The following is a 22,418-nucleotide window of genomic DNA, read 5'->3' on the forward strand; positions in this document are numbered from 1 at the left end:
AAGATAGTAACATTGGATAAACTATATGCTATCAAATTAATTTTACACTGCTTCATGCTGAATCCATCCAGTAGGTAAAATTATTTAGTAATTCTAATATCTAATACAATCACCTCTATAGCAAGACAGAAATGTTCTTAGTTCTATTGTTGACTGTCATTTAAATAGGGTGAGTAAATGAAAAGTACTATTAAGTACTTTCAGGCTCTAAAGAGTCAAATTCTGATGTGTTTACATTTCAAGTAATATTTTATACATACTTTAATTGATTCCTATGAATGCCTTTGTAGATGAAAGCAACAAAGAAAGCAGAAATAGGCCACAACCTTTATGTCACATTTTACTCTACTTTCCATAATATACAGTACACAACAGATTTACAACAGCATTATGGAGAACGGAATTATCTGGGCTATTTGCCATCTGCATTTCAAGCTTAAATATCAAAGGTCAGTCATTAGGTGCCTGAAATAAACATGCTTTACTACCGAGGTAAACATTTTCAATGAAGAACATCTGGCTGATTTTCATTCAGCACAATGACATTGTTTTTCTTTATTTATGGATTGAATTTGCAACTGGTATACAAGCAATAGTGTCAAGCTTGTTTTTTAATTAAATCATATTACTTGTATCCATTTTATATTATTTATACTGCATTGCTGTATGTTTGTATACATTATATTTAATTATAATGCTTTTATTTGAGAAATTACACTTCTGCCATCAGCTTTATACCCATTAGAATTCACACTGTAATCTCATCGAGGGATTGTAATTCCTGAAGGATAATTCACAGACACATACATGCACTGGCAATAAAAATGTTCCATTGATCTTTCACAATTGTGGAGGGATCTATATATAGCTAACATTATTGTGAGCATATGTTGTGCCTGCAGGAGGATCTGATTAGATGAGATACTTGGAACAATTCCACGAAACAACAAATTGAGATAATGAGTGCACTGAATAACTAAAGCCTTGCAGACATTTATGGACATGCTTAAATTCATGCACACTGCTAATCCCATTTAAATCAGACTTTGCCTTTGCATAGACAACACAGATCCAGAGTTAGATGCTAGATATTTATATTTCATATCAGTAGAGTATCAGTGCACCCTACAGTTGTTAAAAGTTTTATCTATTTACCGGCCCTCTGAGATGGAAAGTAATGCATTCGTTCTGAAGTCATAAACAAAAGGAGAACAGCTTTTTTTTCTAAATCATTGCTAACAATGTTATTGTTTTTGCTACCTTGAAATAATCCCAGTAAGTATGCAATATAAATTCATACCTTGAATCTTTCAGTAAGTACTCTGCAATCTGCTTATGGGGTTAGTACTCTGCAATCTGCAATCCACAAGAAGCTACTTCTCATCTCCTTTCTCAGATATGGACTATCTAAAATGGGACAAATAAACAGTGGGATGTTCCAAGCTACCAAAAGCATGCTTAAGTGAAAGTATGCTCCTTTTTTCTGTAAATGATCAAGTACAGTCACAGATTATTAACCAGTTGCCACTGAAGTTGTATCTATGCTGACACCAAAGATATTGCAATTTCTGGAAGCAAATTACAATAAAACCTCTTTTTAATACAAAACATTATCTTTTCAAAATACAAATTTCAGAGAATTATGGAATCATTAAGGTTGGAAAGACCACTAATATCACTTAGTCCAACCATTAACCCATGCCTGTGACTGCTCTAGACCACAACCCTCAGTATAACATCTACCCTTTTCTTGAAAACTTCTGATTACTCTACCTCTCCCCTGGGCATCCTGGTGCAATCACCATTCTTTCAGAGAAGAAATTTTTCCTAATATTCATCCTGAACCTCCTCTGGCACAACTTCAGGCCATTCCCTCTAGTCCAATTGGTAGTTATGTGGCAGAAGATGCCGACCCCCACTTCACCAAAACCTATACTGCAACTACAGAGTTGAAGAGAGCACTGAGGCCTTCCATGAGCCTCCTCTTCTCCAGACTGCACCATCCCACTTCCCTCAGCCACTCCTCATAAGACTTGTGCTCCAAGACCCTTCTCAGCTTCACTGCTGTTCTCTGGACATGCTCCAGGGTCTTGATATCTTTCTTGGAGTGAGGAGCCCAAAACCGAACACAGCAGTCAAGGTGCACCTTCACCAGTCCTGAGTACAGGAACGATCACCTCCCTGCTCCTGCTGGCTGCACTATTTCTGATGCAAGCCAGGATGCTACTGGCCTCTTGGCTAGCTGGGCACACTGCAGGCTTGTGTTCAGCTGACTGTCAACTAGCACCCCCAGACCCTTTTCCTCCATGCAGCTTTCCAGCCACCTTGCCCCAAACCTGTAGCAATGAATAGGGTTTCTGCAACCAAAATGTTGGATCCCATAATTGGTCTTGTTACAATTCATACAATTGGCCTCAGTCCATTGATCTAGCCTATCCAGATCCACCTGTAGGGCCTTCCTACCCTCATTCACATCGACACTTCCTCCCAGCTTGGTGCCTGCAAGCTTACTGAGGGTACACTCAATTCCTTCGTCCAGACTGTCAATAAAGATACAGAGCAGGGCAAATCCCAATACTAACCTCTGAGGAACACCACTAGTGACTGGTCACCAGCTGGATTTAACTCCATTCACCACCTCTCTCTGGGTTTTTACCCAGTGAAGAGTCCACTGGAAATACAACATAGCTGAGAAGAAGCAGTCTAAGGGGGGTTCCTGGAGTGTGTGGAAGATAGCTTCCTGACACAGCTGCTAAGAGAGACCAGTAGGGGAAGCACCCCATTAGATCTGCTGTTTATCAGCAGGAAAGGAATGGTCATAGATGTGGTAGTCAGAAGTTGTCTTGGGCACAGTGACCACAAAATGACTGGGTTTTCTATTCTTGGTGAAGTCAGGAAGGGGATAAGCAAAACCACTACCTTGGACTTCCAGAGAGCAGACTTCGGACTGTTTAAAATGATGACTGGGAGAGTCCCTTGGAAGTCAGTACTGCAGGGCAAAGGTGCCCAGGAAGTCTGGACATTGGTCAAGGAGACGTAAACCATTATATTTTTTTACAACAGTGGGAAACCTAGCAACTGAAGTTAAGAAATAAGTTTCTGCAGAAAGCAAATTTTTCCAGTCTTGTCTGCCAAAAAGTGTGCCCCAGGAATTATCTGCCACTGTCAAAGATGGTATGTTTGTGCAAATGACCTACCACATTTAGTCTAGCATGTTTGAAATTCCTAATTTTGAAGCTCTATCTTTTGTTTAATTTATGTTATTTTGTTCCAATTTTCACCCCAAGGGTGTTGGTTTTCAGCAGACTCAATATGAATCATCATTATAACTTAGCAGGCAGGGCAAACCACATTAGGTACAGTCAGTCAAAAGAGGTGATTCTCCCACTACATTCAGCATGCATGTGGCCTCACCTTGTATTTTGTGTACAGTTCTTGTCCCTACAATACAAAAAGGAGGTGAAGGTGCTCTAAAGCTCCCAGAGGAGGCACCAGAGCTGCTGACAGGGCTGCAGGCACATTGTGAGGACAGGCTGAGGGCAGGCACTGTAGTTGCCCAGCCTGGAGAACAGCAGGCTGAGGGGCGACCTCGCTCTCTGCAGCAACCTCAGAAGACGAAGCAGAGGGAGGTTCTGTGCCCCTGAGAACTGATGGCAGGACGAGAACAGCACAGAGTTGCCAGGGGAGGGTCAGGCTGGGTATTAGGAAACATCTCTGGACTATGAGTGTGGTCAGACACCAGAACAGGCTTCCTAGTGAGGTGGTTGGTGCCCTGTGCCTGTTGGGGTTAATGAGGCATTTGAATAATGCCCATGAGAATATGCTTTAGGTTTTGGTTAGCCCTGAAGTAGTCAGGCAGCTAGACCACAGTGGAACCACAGCTCTCCAAAAGAAATACTCCGACTTAGAATTTAAGTACATCAACAGGCACCTCAAGAATAGAACTTCTGAATTGTATGCAATGTTAATCTTATCATGTGTTTAAAAACTGTAAAAGAGAAAAACATACCTGACAAGAGATGCATTCAGCTGTAGATTTCAACTTCTTGATATTCAGATGAAATGTGATCCTATCACTTAAAAAATTATGTTTGGGAATGATTGTAGAAAATCTGTCCAAAATGTACAGCTGTAATAAAATATAATAGGTTCTATCATTATCCATTATCCTGTTCCACTGTAAAGGCTTATTGGCCTGTGCAGTTCCAGTCACCACCTCTTTAAAAAAAATACATTATATGAAGAGATGATATCAGAGAAAGAGCAAAGGAGACATAATAGAACAGCATAAGATAAGTGGTGTAGAGAAAGTAAAATTAGGGCTCATTTCTTTATTTTTATTTTATGACAAAATGCAAAGGGAGCACCCAGTAGAAAGGAAAAGGGGAAAATTGAAATACCTGTAGAACTCCAAAATTAAAAAAAAAAAAAAGAAGAAAAGAAACTATACAGTTATGTAAACATCCACAAATGCAATAATAAAATTGCAGGAAGTCATTAAGCTTCACATTTTAAGGTTTATATTTTAAATCATTTTAATCTACTGGAGATTCAATGTGACCTAATGTAGGTTACATTATTCCCCATCTGTTTGCAAAAGCAATACTGTAACTTTTTTTGAAGCATGTAGACCATCTACTATCAAGAAGAAGGAAACTGTTGGGATATATTTTATAGATATGTTATATAATATAAGGTCTAGAATGTTTTCAGTGTGTCAGCAACTCCACAGAACAGATAAAAACAGTTTAATTGAATACAACCATGTTTTTCCACAGTTACTAAAAAAAAGTATTAAAATATTCCATTATCCTAATTGAATTGTGCAGGTTGAAGTAGAAAATAATTACTGGAGCATATAAGAAATACATCTGAATATAAAAATATAGTTGTTGTAGAAAAACAGTTTCTGTATAAGAAAATGGAATAATTGTCCACAGTGACACAGGAGTTAGAAGTGGCTGTCTAGTTTTAAAAATGTGTTGCAATTCCTTCACCAAGATGTAAAAGACCACATGCAAAAAAACCTTATATCATTGGATTTTAGAATAGGAAAATATTTTAAACATAATACTATATTTCAAAATGTATTTCTCTCTTGTGATTTGGTATTCCAAAAGCCTTTTTCAAAGCACTAAACTCATTTTAAAGATGGGTGAAAATGAGTCACCTCAGCCAGTGATCAACTGATCTGGAAGAAAAACAAGTGACAGTTGCCTTGGGTTAACCAGCAGAACTGGTGCACAGTCAATGATAGAAAAAGAGAGTAATCTGAAATGTTTACCTCAAAAGCTGTCTAAACCAGTCTACCATTCCTGGAAATAGTCATGGGGATCACAGCATCTCAGTAAGCAACAAACCAAGAGATCTTTCAACACATGAACTTGCTAATGACTGATTTTTAAAGTAATAGCATTAAAGGCAGTTTATAATTTTCATTATCTGCATTATCACAGAAATCTTAATTTCACAACTTCTTAAACACAACAACAAAATAACCAATAAACTAGCAACAGCAGAGAATCCCTTAACATGAGAAATTGTGCAGGCTCTGGCTAAGAGGGTGTATTTATTTTATCCAATCTCTGCCAGACATATGGCTTTATCAAAGTATTACAATTTTTTCAGACTTTGTCTGTAACAGAAAATTCAATGCAGTACAGAAAGACAAATCAAGGATATTCAATAAATGAATCAGAGCTCAGTTTCAATGTCATTGCAAAAAACTATCAAATCATTTTTGCAGATGTCACCTTCACCACACTAAATACATTGAACTCAGTGCTAGACGGCAAATTGCTGTTCACCTTTCAGAAAACATGTTGTTACAAAGCTGCTTAGTTCAGAGAGGCACTCTGAACCTCCAGGTCTTTCCCAAAAGATATTAACCCAAATAAGGCACATCATTAAGTACAACAGGCATGCAATTATCCCCACATTCTGTACATTGATTCAGGCACCACAATTGTTTTACTTAAAGTACCCACTAGTAGAATGGTGAGGTATCTACACCTAGAGACAAATTCACTTATAAAGCATAAGTCCAAATTTTGCAGGTGATATAAGGAATCTATCCAATCAAATTTACAAATCACAAAGTAATGATTTCATTCAACAGGTTTGGTGTGTCTTTTTTCTTGAAGAGATTTACATCATGAGTGAGGGTATCAAAATTGCACCGATAGAGAAACTTTTATTTATGTTTGTTTTATTCTTTTAAACATTAAAAAATTGGCAGAGCTAAGGACAGAAATGCCTGCTGAATAAACAGGATAAATGCAATACGGGAAACATTTAATTTTCGATTTCAGAATTTCAACCTAATGTTTGTCGCTTCAGTCATACAAAGGCCACTGACTATTCAGCTATGTTTTATGATCCCTAGAGGAAAACTTGCCCACACATTCTACAAGAATGTGTCCTGTGACTTCTTGAAATTTTCTTTTATTAATCGTCTGGATAATTTTATAAAATGATGCTAAGTTAAAAAAAAATAATACTAATTGAATTTTTTCATTATAAACTAATTGTAGAGGAAGTCTGAATCTCTTCTAATACTATAATCAAGTCTGGAAGTTACCCTAGTTTAAATTTTGTTTCTTATGTGCCTTTTGCAGCATTATAGCTTTTTTTTTTCAAAAAGAAAAAATTGCCAGCACCATAGCTACCAAAGTAATCATTGTTATAAGTAGCATCGTTGCCTCTTTGCTGATATATTTTCAGTTCCTATTTTCTATCTCTTTTTCTCAGATCATTTATATATATATTTCAAGATAAACAAGCAGTTTGGAGTACAGCTGGGTTGTCAAAAAATAATCAGAAAACTTGAGAGATGTCAAAAATGGTTGAAAGGAAATATACATTTTTCATTTCTAACAAAGATTTTCTAAGAAATCTATTTGAACTTTCAAAAAAAAAAAAAAGACTTAAACATATAGGAAAAATACTGAAACCAAATTTGTAAAAATCTTTTCTTCTTTTTTTTATTTTTTATTTTTCTGACCAGTATTGATAAGTAGTTCTGTTCAAGCAGGCGCTATCTCTGACAGCTGACAAAAAAGAGATCCAAATTTTGAAATATCACCACCTCAAATTGATCTTTCAAATTGAAAGTGCCTAGTGCTGCACACAGCAAACAAACTATCACTGCTGGAGGTGGCTGGAAATTTGCCAGAAACCTAATAAATAGGCATGTCTATACAAGGGAAAAGGAGACAGAGTTGTGGTTGTGATATATACTCTGTGGTCTTTCAAAAAAGAAAAAGAAAGAAAAGAAAAGAAAAATTGATAGTGGTGATAGCTACTTCTGTGGGATAGAAAAGACCCATGTTTTTCCTTTTGTGGATATCTCAGACTGTTAGTAACTTCCTTTGCTTGACCATCACAACTAAGGTTTCATACTCTGTTAACTATGTTAATAACATTTTCTAAATATCTTCAGATTTTTTCTCTGGAAAATGTTGACTGAATTTTTACTTTAAAATCAATATCATATTCTTTTTATATCTATTTCACCAGGGTAAAAGGCACTTAACGTTAATGAAATGACTAAATCGACTGAACTGTGATGTGTTTCGTTTAGTAGCTACTCTTCAAGATCTGAATCATCTGTTTCCTTAGGGACAGATATTACTCTAGTCTACCAGAGGATTTCCATTGACATTATGGAAAGATACATGTGTGGATTTATAGCAGAAGAAGACACTTAGCATGAAGATTGCTCATTTGGGACTAGGTTTGTCTTAGCTTTAGTATTCTTGGTTTGTGGAAGCAACTTCATATTAACCAGTAATGTTAGCCTATTGAGGCTTTTAAGATTTGAATGCTCCAGTGATTTGAATTTCCTAAAATGAAAACAAAGAGAAATCCAAATAGAACTCCCCTTGGATGCCCATTTCTAGCCCAATTGAATCTCAGCTTTCATTTCTAAGAATTACTTCCAGGGGGCAGTGTTAATAGAAAAGTATATAAGTGGTTAATAAAACTTTCCCTGATCAAATCTCATGATTATTGTATTCCTCAAGAGCTACAGAAATAACTATTTTTCCTCCGTTACCTAGTTCTTAACAAGAAAAGTTGATTAAGGCCACATTATTCCTGACTTTATGGAGACTTACCAAAGAAGAGGAACAGAGCAAGGGAAAAGAAAAACTGACAGTCACAAGTTTTCGATTCTCCAGGACTGCCCCATAACCCAATAGATTAAGATCAGGAAGAAAATTTCAATGTTAGAGAAAAGGACTGTAGGAGTTTGCTTTTTCCTCCCATATTCTACTCCTTCAGAATACTCATGCAGAACAGAAAGAAGAAAAAAATTACTCTTTCTCCTGCTCTGCATCTGCCTTCTAGGTTTCCTCACAAACTGTCCCAGGTCCATAACACAGGGACTTAAAAGCAGTGAAAGGCACTGACTCATCCTTGCAACTTTGATACAGAAAAACAAAACATAAAAATTAGAATACATACATTAAATTAATCTCTTGAATCTGTGTAGAGTTCTCTCTTTCTCTGGATGTTTACACACAAATGCACACACAAACATAGACACAGGCAAACACATTCAAGAAAGACAATCCTCAGACTGATCTGGCTTGCAAAGCTTTCCGACCAACAATGTCCTGTGGCATTGGGTTCCAAATCATTCATTGCATTTAAATACCAGCCTCAACACATTCTTTTGTCTCAAATTTTCAAAGATCATGATAATGTTAAAAAGCTAAGGCACTGTCTTTGCTTCTACTGTTTTCCTCCATTTCCTTCATTTTTTAGCTGAGAAACTAAAAAATAAAACTGAGGATTATGTAATTCTCAATCAGGCTTGTCCTTTGATTTGTCAACCTAGTGAATATTCAAGGAGACTTCTCAAGTAATGTGGTCCTGTGATGATTTGCTGAATTCTAGGCTTCTTGGTCGAATAGAATTAATGAAGACGCACATTCAAAACCATCAGTTATTACCAGTGAGTATTTTATCGGTTATTACCAGTGAGTAATTATACGTGTACAAATTCTATAATTATTACAAATTTGTGAATAGAAAAATCCTTATGCACTGTTTTTGACTACACAAATCAGAAAATATAGAGTAGGGGGGGAAAAAATTATTTCTCAGGTGGCTTTTGCTAATAATTTTGTGTTTTACTGCACTATACAGAATCTCTAACCATGCCAGAACATATGAACTTTTTACAATTCCTTTTATTACATCCTCCAAATGTTACTCTGACCTATTTTAAATATGTGTCACATTAAATGTTTGTCCCTATTTTAGATAGTAAGTAGGACAAGTTATTTTCTGAAGGAATAGTATTTACTGTGTATGTGGGTGGTTGTTCTTATTCCACAATGTATTCCAGTTAAGAGATCTTCAGTTTTCCATCCCTGTGGAATATAGGATAGAGATTTACATCTCTTCAGAGCTGACAGTAACTGTCAAGAGCAGCAATGCCTAGTTGACAGTGACAGCTGACAAAGGTCATTCCTGAGTTAAAGATGAATAAAATGTTCTAAAATATGAATGCAGAAACAGCTTTAAGGAGAAAAGCATGTTTGAAGAACTGATGTCCCATTTAGCAAAAGTAATTGCTAAAATTTCTATCTGTTGGATAACAACCAGAGCAATTTCCAAAAAGAAAAACGATTACAGTAAATACAATGTGTGGACAGAAGTAATCCAGTATCTAAAGCTATGGAAAAGCAGTTTTAATACACACCAAGATCTGAAATTAGTAAGTCTTGGCAAACTGTGACCAGAACAAACAAAAAATAAACATCCAAAACATTATCACATCAAAACCAGTTATTTCTTTTATTTTTATCAGCATTTCTGCATATTCACCAAAATGACTGGTCAAGTATGACTTCCCTGAGGGATTAAGTTATGCTTGATGATTCAGAAAATATATGATTTTGTGTATATACTGAAGCACCAACTCAATCTTGTACTTACATTTACGTTCTCATTTGCTTGATTACAAGTTTTTAATGGTTCTGCAAATGAGGGATAATATTAATCTTCAGAGAACCTGAAAAACAAAACAAACAAACAAACAAAAACTTATCATAAACATTTTCCTTGTCCTCACTTAAATCAAGATTTCTGGCAGAGTATTCTTAAACAGCCAACACACTCTCCTGATTCTACTGAAATATCACCCCACATATAAGAAAATACTTATTTCAGGGATAGAAATTACACAATCTTGTTAAACAGTGTAATTACATAAAAAATGCCCTTTATAGTCTGTTCTCACAAAGTACTTAAAGATCTCTTAAAAATGAATTTATAAGGCAAAATTACAGTTGAATTGTAGTTGACTCCACAACAGAAAAGTTGATTCAGGACACATTACTCTCAAGTGTGTACTGTTACATAGCATGCTGTAAATATCTCAACTACTGTTACAGCTCAAAAGACACAATAAAATATATGAACATGGTCAGATTTCAGCCCTTCTCAGAACGAAATGACACATTTTGACTGTAGTCAACCTACCTCTTATTCTTTCCTGAATAAAGAGGCTGAACAAAGTCTAATCTACTATTACAAGCCCAGTTTTCTGGAAGTTTGTTTTTTAATAACTATTTCCAGAATCCCTTTGAATATTTTGCACTCATTTTTAATGTCTGGAACCGGAGACAGAATTCTGATAACATTCTTGTCACTGCGGGGATCGTACATGTGAAGCCTCGCCTCCCCATTTCTAAAAGATTTTTCCCTGATCACTTAAGGATTATGGTTTCTTTTTTTAGTACAACTCTGCAAAACATGTTCTGATAGATCCTGACAGCTTCATTCTGATCTTGATTTCCACAAATGGAAGGTATCCAAAAACAAATTATGCATCAGACAAAATGCATTAGAGATTTTTTTTTGTGGTGCTACAGATGTCTAATACAGGACATTTTGTTCTACTGAATTCACAATCTGAATCTAGCAAAAGATTCTTTAATCTTGTGTTGCTTAGGGATCACGCATAGTGGAAAATGAAACAGTGTTAGCCTTAAAACTTGCTCCCATAAATAAAAAATGCCAGCTGTACACCCTCACTGATGTCTCCACCTCCAAAATGAATAAACCAAAAAATTATGATAGAAAATGAACTTGGTCTTGAGATTTTCAAGGGAAAAGTCCACCATCTCTTTTATAAGTTCGGTCATGAACTGAGTTTCAATGTCCTGCACCAAGGGTTGTTTCACCTAACTTCAGCTGTATTCTTTTCAACACAGTGAGAAACTTCCTTCATGTTTCCCCTTACCACCATAATTATTCCTGTACCATTACTGAAACTTTCCAGAGAAGCAAAGTTTCTCTAGAAAATACTGATAGATTATGTTCAAATTCTTGTGTATGATGGGTTCCTACTACATTAAAGGCAAACTTCCACACATTAAGGAGGGATTCTTTCATAGTGCACAAAGGTCCAGGTCCATTCAGAAAATCTTTTCAGTGTCAAGTTTCCCAAAATTGGTTTCAGGAAGCATTTGAGTGATAGCTGAAGTTCAGCTTCATGAAACTGTAGGGCAAGCTCACTTGATGAATTTGCACAGAAATTGTCCTTGGCTTGCAGGCTTCCCAGCCTGAGGCAAACCTCAAGATTTTCAAAGCAGAGAGAGCAGGGGAATCCAGTGCCAATTTGTCAAAGTGATTAGGAAGCAGATGACAGTGATAACTGCCTTTCTACCTTTTTATTGTAAAGTGGGGAAGCTAAAATCCTTGGATTCTCAGCATCAATAATGATGCTAGATTTGGGATTCCTAGCCGCCAACAACAATAAGGAGCATATCAATTGGAGGGGGTACATCTGTTTACGAGGGTGGATAGTGATAGGACAAGGGGGAATGGTCTTAAACTGAGACAGAGGAGGCTTAGGTTAGATATTAGGAGGAAGTTTTTCACACAGAGGGTGGTGACACACTGGAACAGGTTGCTCAATGGTGGTTGATGGTCCTGGTCTGGTGGTTGCCAACCCTGCCTGTGGCAGGGGGGTTGAAACTAGATGATCATTGTGGTCCTTTCCAACATTTTATGATTCTATGCATAATAATACTGATGGTACTGATTTATTTCCTTCGTTCCAGAGGCCTTGGAGAACATTTATTTAAGAAATACCGTGTACTGGGGTTCCATATGTTTTTTGCATTGTAGGAAAATTTACATCAATTTTAAAACAAGCAAATCAACCATGCAACCATAATGTTCTCAGCTAGCCAGGTCTAACCCCAGACAATATTTTAATTAGCATTTAAAAAGTATTTGAAGCTGAACTTTTACATGTCATGCCCTAGGGTATGTCTTTTATTATTCACATTGTTGCTGCTCTGAATTTATGCCTGTTACTTCTCATAGAGATCAGACATTTTAGTTCAATGCATTTTTCTCATGTTGGGTGGTTGAACCACGCATATTTTATAATACATAGCAAGTAACACTACATATTACATATATTCCATTCCTTGCACGCTACCTTAAAGTGTCACAGATTTTATTCCAGTGATACATTTAAGATTTAGCATAGCAGGTAGGATGTATAATGGCTCTGATTATATTCGATATTTGCTTTCAGAAATATTTAATGTCACACATTTGCTGCAAGTTCCAGAATTCCTGGTTCAGATATTTCTTACTAAATTAAAACTAGGTTAACAGAAGGTAGCATGCAGTTGGTGTCAGAAGAATGATGTGTTCAGAAAAAAAGAAAAAAGTGATGATTTTGCCTTTTCTTAAAGTGACAAACTATTTATTTCTTCTAGGAGGTGCATAAACATGTTGCATACACATCATCTAAACTCAGAGTACGTTGTTAGAAATGTTCCATATATGATCATAGCAAGGACATTTATGTTAAATTTGGACTTTCATAAACCTGTTCCAAATCTCCAGGTGTCTCATAACCACAACGAGCTCCAAGAAGGGCTTGCAACTGGGGCCTCTCTCTAGCCCAAAGAGGAAATATGGAGGATGAATCCCAGATGTAAAACATGTCTTTCTTATCATGTTAGACTGTCTTCGATTAAGAGGATTGTAAGCAAGTAATGAAAGAACCTGTTCTATACTCAGTTATTTAGTTGAGAAAAAAAACATCCACAGAAATTGATATAGTAGAGCAGCAGCTGCTTTGTTTTGCTTCTTAGGTATAACACATGGCAACGATATTACAAGTAATTGTTGCAGATGTTTAGCTTGTTGTGAACTAGTGCCCTATTTAGTACTGCCCAAACAAGAGCTTACTTAAGCATTTGCTAACTTTTCCATGTGTTTCCAGCAAAGCATTTACATAATATGTTCAGCTATATTTCTCACAAGTAAACACTGAGATTGTGCCACCTCATGGATTCTGTTCCTGTTTGTGAAAATGCTGCAGCCTGAGAACTGTTTGCATGTGGAAATGAGGAACAAAAAGAATGAAATTCATGGTCATTTCAACAAAAAGTCAACATGCATCCAGAAAAGAAGCTTTGTAGGAAATATCTGTGCCAAAGAAAGGAGCTAGCATCCATTTATGAAAGGGTCTAATGCAACTAACCATGCATTAAAGAAAGAGAATCCAAGCCCTTACATCCTCAAAGGAAAATGAGACCCACATCCTGTTTTCTTTTTTTTACTGATTTCCCCTTCTCAGAACATTTCCTCTGCCAACCAAGAATGACATTAAATTGCACAAGAAGAATTGCAGCATCCCTTATAAGTGATTCTTAAAGGATTTAGGGATTGAATGAGGTGTAAATGAGAGAAACTTCCAATCTGTTGATTATGCTCTAATAAGCTACTTGACTATCGAATCCATTGCTGAATACCACTCAACCACTGCTTGCTATTTGTCACGTTTTTTAGAATTCAGAACAGAAAATATTCATGTGCAGATCTATGCTTCCACTAATCTTCCAAGAGGGCTTTCCTGGGGACTTCCCTGGTATTTAATTTTCCTGCCATTTTCAGATCTATTTATAATGGGAGTTGAGATATACTTTACAAAAGCACAATGATATGCAGTTGCAGTAGCTAAGACAAGTATCAAAACTTTAGTAAGTACAAACTGTTTATATACATAGATTATCCTGTTTGATGAAAGAAGTCACTAACTGATGCTGTAAAAGAAAAAAAATAATCGAGTTACACCTCACACCTACAGTAAATGTGCCTGTATGAAAATAGCATAACCAAACACATTCTGGGGAGCAATAGGTTTCTTTGGGAATTCAGAACAAGGTGTCAATGTAGTCTCCATTTTGCACAGACCAGGTTAAAAGCAGTACCATTGCTCATTTAGTTACATGGAAGGGTGGAGGTTAGCTGAGGGAGGAAAGAACAACCTCAGAGGAAAACTTGTTTACTACAATATAACTCTTGAGCCAAAGTACTCATTTCAAGGATTTGGCTTTGAGTAAGTGAATGCAAAGACACTGCATGAAGTTATTTGTAGAAACAATCCCTTGTGCTGTATATTTATGTGAACTATTTTCAGTTAAATCACATTATGACTGACTGCAATGCTGAGAATACATGGGACTTCATAGAACACAGTTTTCTTTAAAACATTCTGCTATCTAACATTGGCTGTCCATTCAGAGAGAGGTTATCCTAGGAATCACTTGCACTTTTAGGGCAAATACAAATAAATCCATGCCTTCTGTAAATAAAGTGCAGCAAGTCCTTCCTATCATAATCTTCATGCATAATTGGTCTCAACCAGCATGACAGATTTGATAGATTTTACTCCTGGATTAAGAATTCTGCATTCTTTACTCTATGTTGCTCATACTGCAAACCAAGTTCATATAAAAAAATCATTACAGAACATGTGTTTAATTCTTTGTGCACTACGTAGCAGCAAAAAAAATATTTTAAAACTAATACTTATTTAAATGTCTTAAATGCTTTTAAGATAATGTGTTGTCCTTCACAGGCAGGAATATTTCATATTTCTCTTCAATTCTCATAAGTAGCAAAAGTACTAAGATTAATATCCATATTGGAAAATACAGAGCATTTCCATTTGACTAAAGCTTGGCATTAGCATATACAGTCCTCACTCTGAAAGTGAGGCTGACAAGGGATTATAGTTTGCTATTCCAAGAGAAGAATCAAATAGTAACTCTATGTTATATATTTCTAATTATATTCAACTATAAGTATAAAGGCCTAGTCATGAAAACATCCTCTCAATGAAGCAATTGTGTGAATAAGGATTTTTCTTATTATCAACCCAGATATACTTTTAACAGTGGGTATTACTAACTCCAGAACAGATATTGCTTTATAAATACATAAAACATTTTCTAAAAATAATTTTATATCAATCAGCTATCCATGGGCTGTTTATTTTGATTCTGAATGCATCAGTGTCATTCTTAGTCATCTGACCACAATGGGCTCTGAATCTGTCCTCCTGGCCACTCACCTCTGTATGCTAGCACCACATGTTGCCTTGCTTCTACTACTCATTCCTGTTCTTGCAGGATGTGCACTGGATCTCTAGGGTCACAGAGAATCCTACTGAAGTGATTTCTGTGAATAAACATTTCTACCACGGGTTACTTGGGAACACTGCATTCATTCATTACTGAAATTTTGAATACATGAGAATAATATAATCTCATCTATCCCATGACTGGATTAACATGGTTCTTAAAAAAAAAAATAGGTTGGAATAAAAAATATTGAAAAAAACTGCCATCTGATGAAATGAAAGGATTATTCTATATATAGTCATGATGACATTTTTGCTTTTCTTAAATTAGTCTCTTAACATGGAGCATGATTTTACTTCCCTAAATATTTCTTAGACTCAGTACACTGTTAAAATACTTCAGGATAAAAAAGCATACCATAAAAGAGGACAAAAATAGTAGTCAAGTCTAAATTGAGCAAATGTTAACAAATGTTTTGGCAGATATCCCCTCAGTTTAATTACAGAATGAGTCATGTTTAACTATCCTTCTGGATTACAAAGGAAAAGTTCCTTAAAAGATTTATGTAATTTGAATATATTATGTATATGTATATCTAACAATCTTATGGATACGATTTTTTAATATACAACTGCTGATAATACATGCTATTTACAAAAGTAGAACAATAGTCATTTGGATTCCTGATATAAAGGAGATGTGTTATTACTATGAAATGTATTTTCCTTTTTTGAATGGAACAACAAATCAGATTATTTTAGATAATACTCTGAAACCAAGAAAAAATTGCATTATTGTATTAAAACCTGAAATGGAAGGCCCTGAACAGCTATCTGAATCTTTTTGATATAAAGGAGCTGCAGTCAATTGTTTTATGTTTGCAGTCTTGCCAGGAACCTGTGGACTATTTATTGAAGGGAACCACAAAAAAAAAAAAAAAGAAAGAAAAGTGATTATAAAAAGCAAACATATTGTATGTACAACTAAATCTTCCACCAGGAAAGTCTTTATGAGCATTATGCATTGGTACAAGTGATTTTTTGCCATAAAACAGGATGCATAGATTAGATGAGTTAGTTCTCATCCTGCTATATTGTGCAAGCATGTACCTAAAGTACATTTTTCTACTTTTCTCCCGAAGAAGTCTCATAATTTCTTCATGTCCTAAAACTTAACTGAATGAATTACAGTGCTAATCATGTTTACTTGAATGGGAAGATGTATCCACTAAAAACACTGCATCCATTCAGCTCTGACCATATATGTTTCCAGGAAGAATGAAGATTAACGAGTTACATTTTTAGAGGACGTATTAATAAATTGGGCTTTTCTGCTTTCAATTTTAATGAGGTAGCATTCTATCTTTATTCTTTCATTTCCATCCTATGAATTAATCATAAAGGGTTACCAATACAGATGCTCTCAATGTTTTTTTTAGTTTAGATATTACTATAATATCCATCACTACGATCAGTTAACAAGAAATTACCTCTGCATTTTTTCTGCATTATTCTATTAGCTTACCAAAATTTAGAACTTTAAGGAACAGAATTTGCATTGTCCTCTGTTAACATGTTGTTAGCAACACAGCACTGAATCCATAAGTTCATACCTATAGTGGTATTCAGAGTTCTCCCTTTTGCATTATTTTTCAGATGTAGTAAGCATTGTAATTGCAGATATATTCTGAACTTAAAATATTAAAATAAATTCAGTAAACTATGTAATAATTGTTTTTTGTTTTTTTTTTTTTTTTTAATAGCATTTCAAACTGGGAACTCTTAGAAGAAATGGTCAGTGAAATACTCCACTGGTTGTATGATAAAATATTCCAAGCTACTTTTCTGTCAGACTATGTTTGAATAGGTCTGCAAGAATTGGGCACACTATAACGTATTTGTCACTTCTTCAAATGACCTAAAGTCTATCCTTGGAATACATGAATGATTCCTTTTCTAAGAGCACTTTGGATTTAAAGAAGCCATGCACATTAAGCATGGAGAAATTTCTGAGGAATATAGACTAATCAGCATTCTCATCTGGCAGAGGATAACCCAGCAGTGAATTTCAATTTACATGTCACAAAAGTGTTTGTAAGCCTCACCCCCACTACAAAATAAACAGACAGTGGCAGACTGTCTACTCTATTGGCTACAGAACAGAAGGCAAAGGATGAGAGGTTAGATCAGATTGTGGATTAATATATGAAAGTCTGACCTGATTCTGATAAGATCTCTTGAAAAGGAAAAGGAGATGCAGTGGCAGGTGTGGGTAGGAAAGTTACAGTTGGGAAGCACTGGATCACTTTCTGCGGAAGCACAAAGAACAGTGTGTTTGTCTGGCAGTCTTGGGATCTTATGAATAGGTTGTGTTCAAAGGTAATCATAGATTTCATTCTCATTAGTGCTGTCCATTAACTCTACTACTGCATGATGCTAGAGACCATTACATAGCAGCATTTCAGAGGCTAACTCTGGGCGTGACCCAAATAGTGAAAACAGCTCTTCCAAAGGCAGGAAACACTGTTTTCAGCAGTTTTTGGGGAAGTAACAACAGATTCAAATCTGTAGAATCAGATTCAAATCTGATTCCTTTGCCAAATGATCATGTTTCTATAATTATACATATACTATCACATGCACTTATGCATAGAAAACATAACATGACAATTTTTGCCTTATAATTCATATGGTTACAGTGAAGTTTGACAAATAAAAGGCACTTCCAAATCTTTGAATGGAAGGCATCATATGAATATTATTCAACAGCAGTTTAATTATTGGTATTACTACAAATAGTAATATAAAGCCTTGGTTGTTGCCAGTTCTGACTACTCTGAAAAAAATAGTTCAGATAAGCAGAGAGAAAAACATATGGGAACAAACACCAATTTCTAAACCTGAGCACTGGATTTTTTATTAAAAAACTTTTGGATGGAAATACTATCAGACTTCTTTCTTAACTGATAATTACAGAAGATAGGGATTGTTTGTGAAACTTATGCCTGTTGAGTTGCTCTCATAAGGACAATACTTCCTGTTTCTACTGTCTGACTTCCTTGCAGCAGTTCCTGCAAAGAGATCAGAGAATGAGCTGGAAGGGGAAGCAATGCCACTAAATCCCATATCTCAACTCATTCTTTTCACTCTCTCTCCTTTTTTTTTCCCCTCTTACCACACTATACTTCTGTTGAAAACAGCAGAGATAACATACAATGCTCAAAGCTAACAAAGGTAGCCAGGGAGCAGGGAAGGAAGGAAAAGAGAGAAAAGGAAAGGGAACACACTATGATTTTTCTGTCTTTGAGCAATCAGATCAATATCAACACTTGCAGTTAGAAAAGAAGAAGAAACAGCTATTTTTGGAAAAAGATAGAGAAAAGCACTTTTTTGTACACAGTGTATTGAACATCTAGGATCTGTTGTGAGAAGATGCACTATGAAGTTGTGGAGACTGACACTATGGGCAAGTTCAAGAAAAAGGGAGAAGAATTAGAAAAAATCATGTCCAATACACTCATGAATAGATATTAGAAGGATTAGAGATTTATCTTTAAACATCGATAATACATCAGTGAAGGATGCTGGGAAACAGAACACAGAAACAGACAGGTTTGCAAGCCCAATCTCCTTTTCTACTGATAAGAAGAGATTATTGGCCTGGAAGGACAAGCATTTTCACCCTGTATGGCATCTCTTCTATTCTTAAGCTCTTCTCTGTGGGTCTGAAACAATTCATAACTCTAATCATATATTATTAAATAAATGTTTGAAATAGCTATAAGGAAAAGCTATTCAATCAGATATTCCCAATACTGAGTAATTATGTGGTTTTTTATTTAAAAATTAATGTTTTATTGAAGATTATTTATTGAAAATTAAATCTTTATTGAATATATATCTATCAGTGCATGTGTTCTGTTTTGTTTGTCAAAAAGTGCAAAATAACAACAGAATCAAATACTAATTGATTTGATTCCACGTGGGATCTTGAAATTTCATAAAACACAAACAAAAGCACCACTAGATAAGTTTTCCATTTTAATAGTTCTCTTCTACTATGCAAAAGTGGTCCCAGGCAGATTAAATCACAGAGGTAACTGAACCATGTAATGAACATTTATTAAAGGGCATTTTTTTCCACAGAAGCTAGTTAAAAAGCAGTGCTGCGTTTTCCACTTAAATACCAAAAATCCATAACATTTCCTCCTTAATGAAGCTGAACTGTCTTGTTGTACGTTGCTGTTTCACATACAGCTTGCTAAGGACCATTTGCTTAGCACTCTCCAAAACCTGAATACATTACAGTCACTACCTGGTGTTTGTTCTCCAGTCCCAAGTCAGAATTCATGAAATAAATGTTAAAGCAATTCAGAAAAGTGCGAGAGGCCACACAGATGCCAGTAGACATCTTGGGTTTTATGTTTATAAAAGCTTTGTGCAAAAATAACTGTAATTAGTATAAGTTCCTTTATTTTAGTATTCATTAAGAGAGGCTAATAACATATGTTACACATAAATTATGACCAAAATGTAAGGTGAGCTTTGAAAGATTAGCCACCTACATGTCAGAAAGATTTACACCTAGCATCTTGAGTTTTAAAATTTTAGAGAGAAAAAGCATCACTCTTCAGGACACCAAAAGTGAAATAGGACAGTGAAACATACTAACTCAGCAGCAGATTTGTTCTTCCATTCAGTTTTCACTCCTCCTTTGTAGCTTCTTATAGCAACGTCTAAATAAATGATAGGCCCTATGTATGGGAACTGCTGAATCACAGCCTGAACCTCTGACTGACCACCTGAGGTAAGCACTGAGTCAGCCACAGGGACACAGGTGAATGCAATTTCACCTAAGTGACCGGTGGAGCCTGGCTCCACCCCTCCTAGACCCCATTTAAGTGCTGACTCCCAGTCAGCCTAGGCTCTCTATCTGGAGCTCCTTTCTCTTGGAGCCCTTCTGTGAACCCAGGATGCAGGTAAGATCTTTATTTCATTTCTCCTTTGTAATGTGATAGTCTCTCTGGTCCAATACCTGTATACTGTTTGTCATACAGGCCTAGCAGTTCCAGATCCTGTATCTAGCAACCCATAGCTCTGGTAGAATAAGGCCACAAAAAACCCCCTTTTCCTCTCAACTTCTGTTCTCTCTAGAGGAAAGAATTTCAGGTATCAACTCAAAAAGACCACCGTGACTAGTAAGCTAAGACTGTAGGCAAACCTTCACCATGCAATTCGCATGGTGCCTGTACCTAATCAGTACATCCAAGTTGCAAAAGGCACAAGCAACAATCCTGGAAGTACTACTTAAATACTATCTCCACACTTCCTGTAGGCCCTCTTTCCTAGAAGAAAGTTCTGTTCCTGAACTTAATAAATAATCCTCCTGCTGGTGCATATAAGGAGTTATGGCAAGGTATTTGGACTTACTAGGCTCCTACATTAGATACAGCAAGGCCACACAGTGAGGTGTATGTTCTGAACACCCTAAATAGGGAGGGACTAAACAAAAGGAGATAGACATGCTTCCTCAATCCCTGCATATTTCAGGCTGTAGGGTTGCATGTTTCTTCCTGAACACAGTCTGCAGTTATCACTAAACATGTCAATGCAGTCATTCATGGTCTAGAGTATTCATTTCTATGAACTGAAAGTCAGCCATTCACCCTGACTTCTTACTCCATCTGATGAATTACCTTGTCTGCAGTGCCTGAACTATAAATAAACGCAACATCTGTTGGAATGCTAGGTCTAAAAGTCTGGCTGAATAAATCACTCTGCAGAAATTCCCAAAGCTACTAAGACTCTTTCTATAGCTTCTGCCCTTTCTCCTCCCCTGCCATGCATAGATCCATCCTTCTTCACATCTAGCAGGAACTGCTTTAGTATTGTTGTTTGCTTAATTTCAGTTTCTTAAAGGCCTGCCCTCCATGGGGCAGACAGTGGTGGTAAGAGCTATTGCTCTATTGTAAAGCAAAAGAAAGTTAAGTCACAGGTTCATCAGAAGGGTTATAAGTGCTGTTTTAAACCTCAATAAACTAAATTGGGAGTATCTAGGATTATAATTGTGCTCAGTTCTTTGCCAGCAGTAAACAAAATAAAAACAGATTTGGCAGGCTTTTCTTGTATTTTTAGGCTTTGCCATCTGATGTCTCCTTCTTCCAGTCTTCGAAAATGTCTACTGGGTCTCAGTGGGGATTGCAGCTTTTCCTCTTGTAAGTTCATATTCCCCTCAGTAAGTTAAGGAACTTAATCAGATTAAATGTTCATGTTTAGAGAGGGAAGAGCTACAACCAGCCTTATCCCCATGTCAACATCCATCAGGCACTGAAGCATCATAGTTTGAAACCATAATCTCTTATAAATAGTTAAAAAAAAAGCCAGCAACGAAAAACTTTTTTCTGAAATAGTACTATTTGCTGTATCAATTAAAAAAAATAAATTTACATGATCTAAAATTAGCACCAGAATTATGCATGGTTTTAATATTAACCTGGAATTTTAAATTGGACATCAGACCTCTTTATAAGGAAATTATTCAGTTAAAATTTCAAGGTGAAAAAAAATATTTGGGCAATTAGCCTTTGTCTTCTAACACTTTGCTGAACAAACAAGTTGTCTTAAAGTGCAGACAACTACCCAGGTATTATAAATTTATTCACTTTCTGAAAGAATAGAAAATCACTAACACTTCATCAGCTGGTTAATAACAGACACTGCTTAGTTGCCCCTCTGTACACATTTAACCTTACATTTGGTTTGAAATGTGGAATATAAGAGTAAATTTTCTCCACTAGATCAAGTCATGCTGTATTTTTCCTGGTCTTTTTAATATGATCTGTAAGCTTCCTATCTCATCAAGCTGATCAGGACAGCAGGGAAACATGGTCCAGTCTCTGAACTTTCTAAATTCCTTAACCACTGACCCAAAAATCAGAAAGATTATTTCTGCATATGAATTAATATACTAGAATTCCATCAGGATCACCACTAGCAGCTGTGATTGTAT

The 22,418-nt window shown here is 36.0% G+C and overlaps 1 long non-coding RNA gene across 1 annotated transcript; it reads right to left on the reverse strand.

The window, feature by feature from the left end:
* Positions 1-1,300: 1,300 nt before the first annotated feature.
* LOC121110841 lies at positions 1,301-10,024 on the reverse strand. Its single transcript, XR_005860174.1, has 3 exons — positions 9,949-10,024; positions 4,010-4,129; positions 1,301-1,407 (listed from the first exon to the last, which is right to left on the reverse strand). It is a non-coding gene; the product is annotated as an uncharacterized LOC121110841 (long non-coding RNA).
* Positions 10,025-22,418: the final 12,394 nt, after the last annotated feature.

This window comes from Gallus gallus, chromosome 5 (genome assembly GCF_016699485.2).
Source record: "Gallus gallus isolate bGalGal1 chromosome 5, bGalGal1.mat.broiler.GRCg7b, whole genome shotgun sequence".
NCBI classification, from domain to species: domain Eukaryota; kingdom Metazoa; phylum Chordata; class Aves; order Galliformes; family Phasianidae; genus Gallus; species Gallus gallus.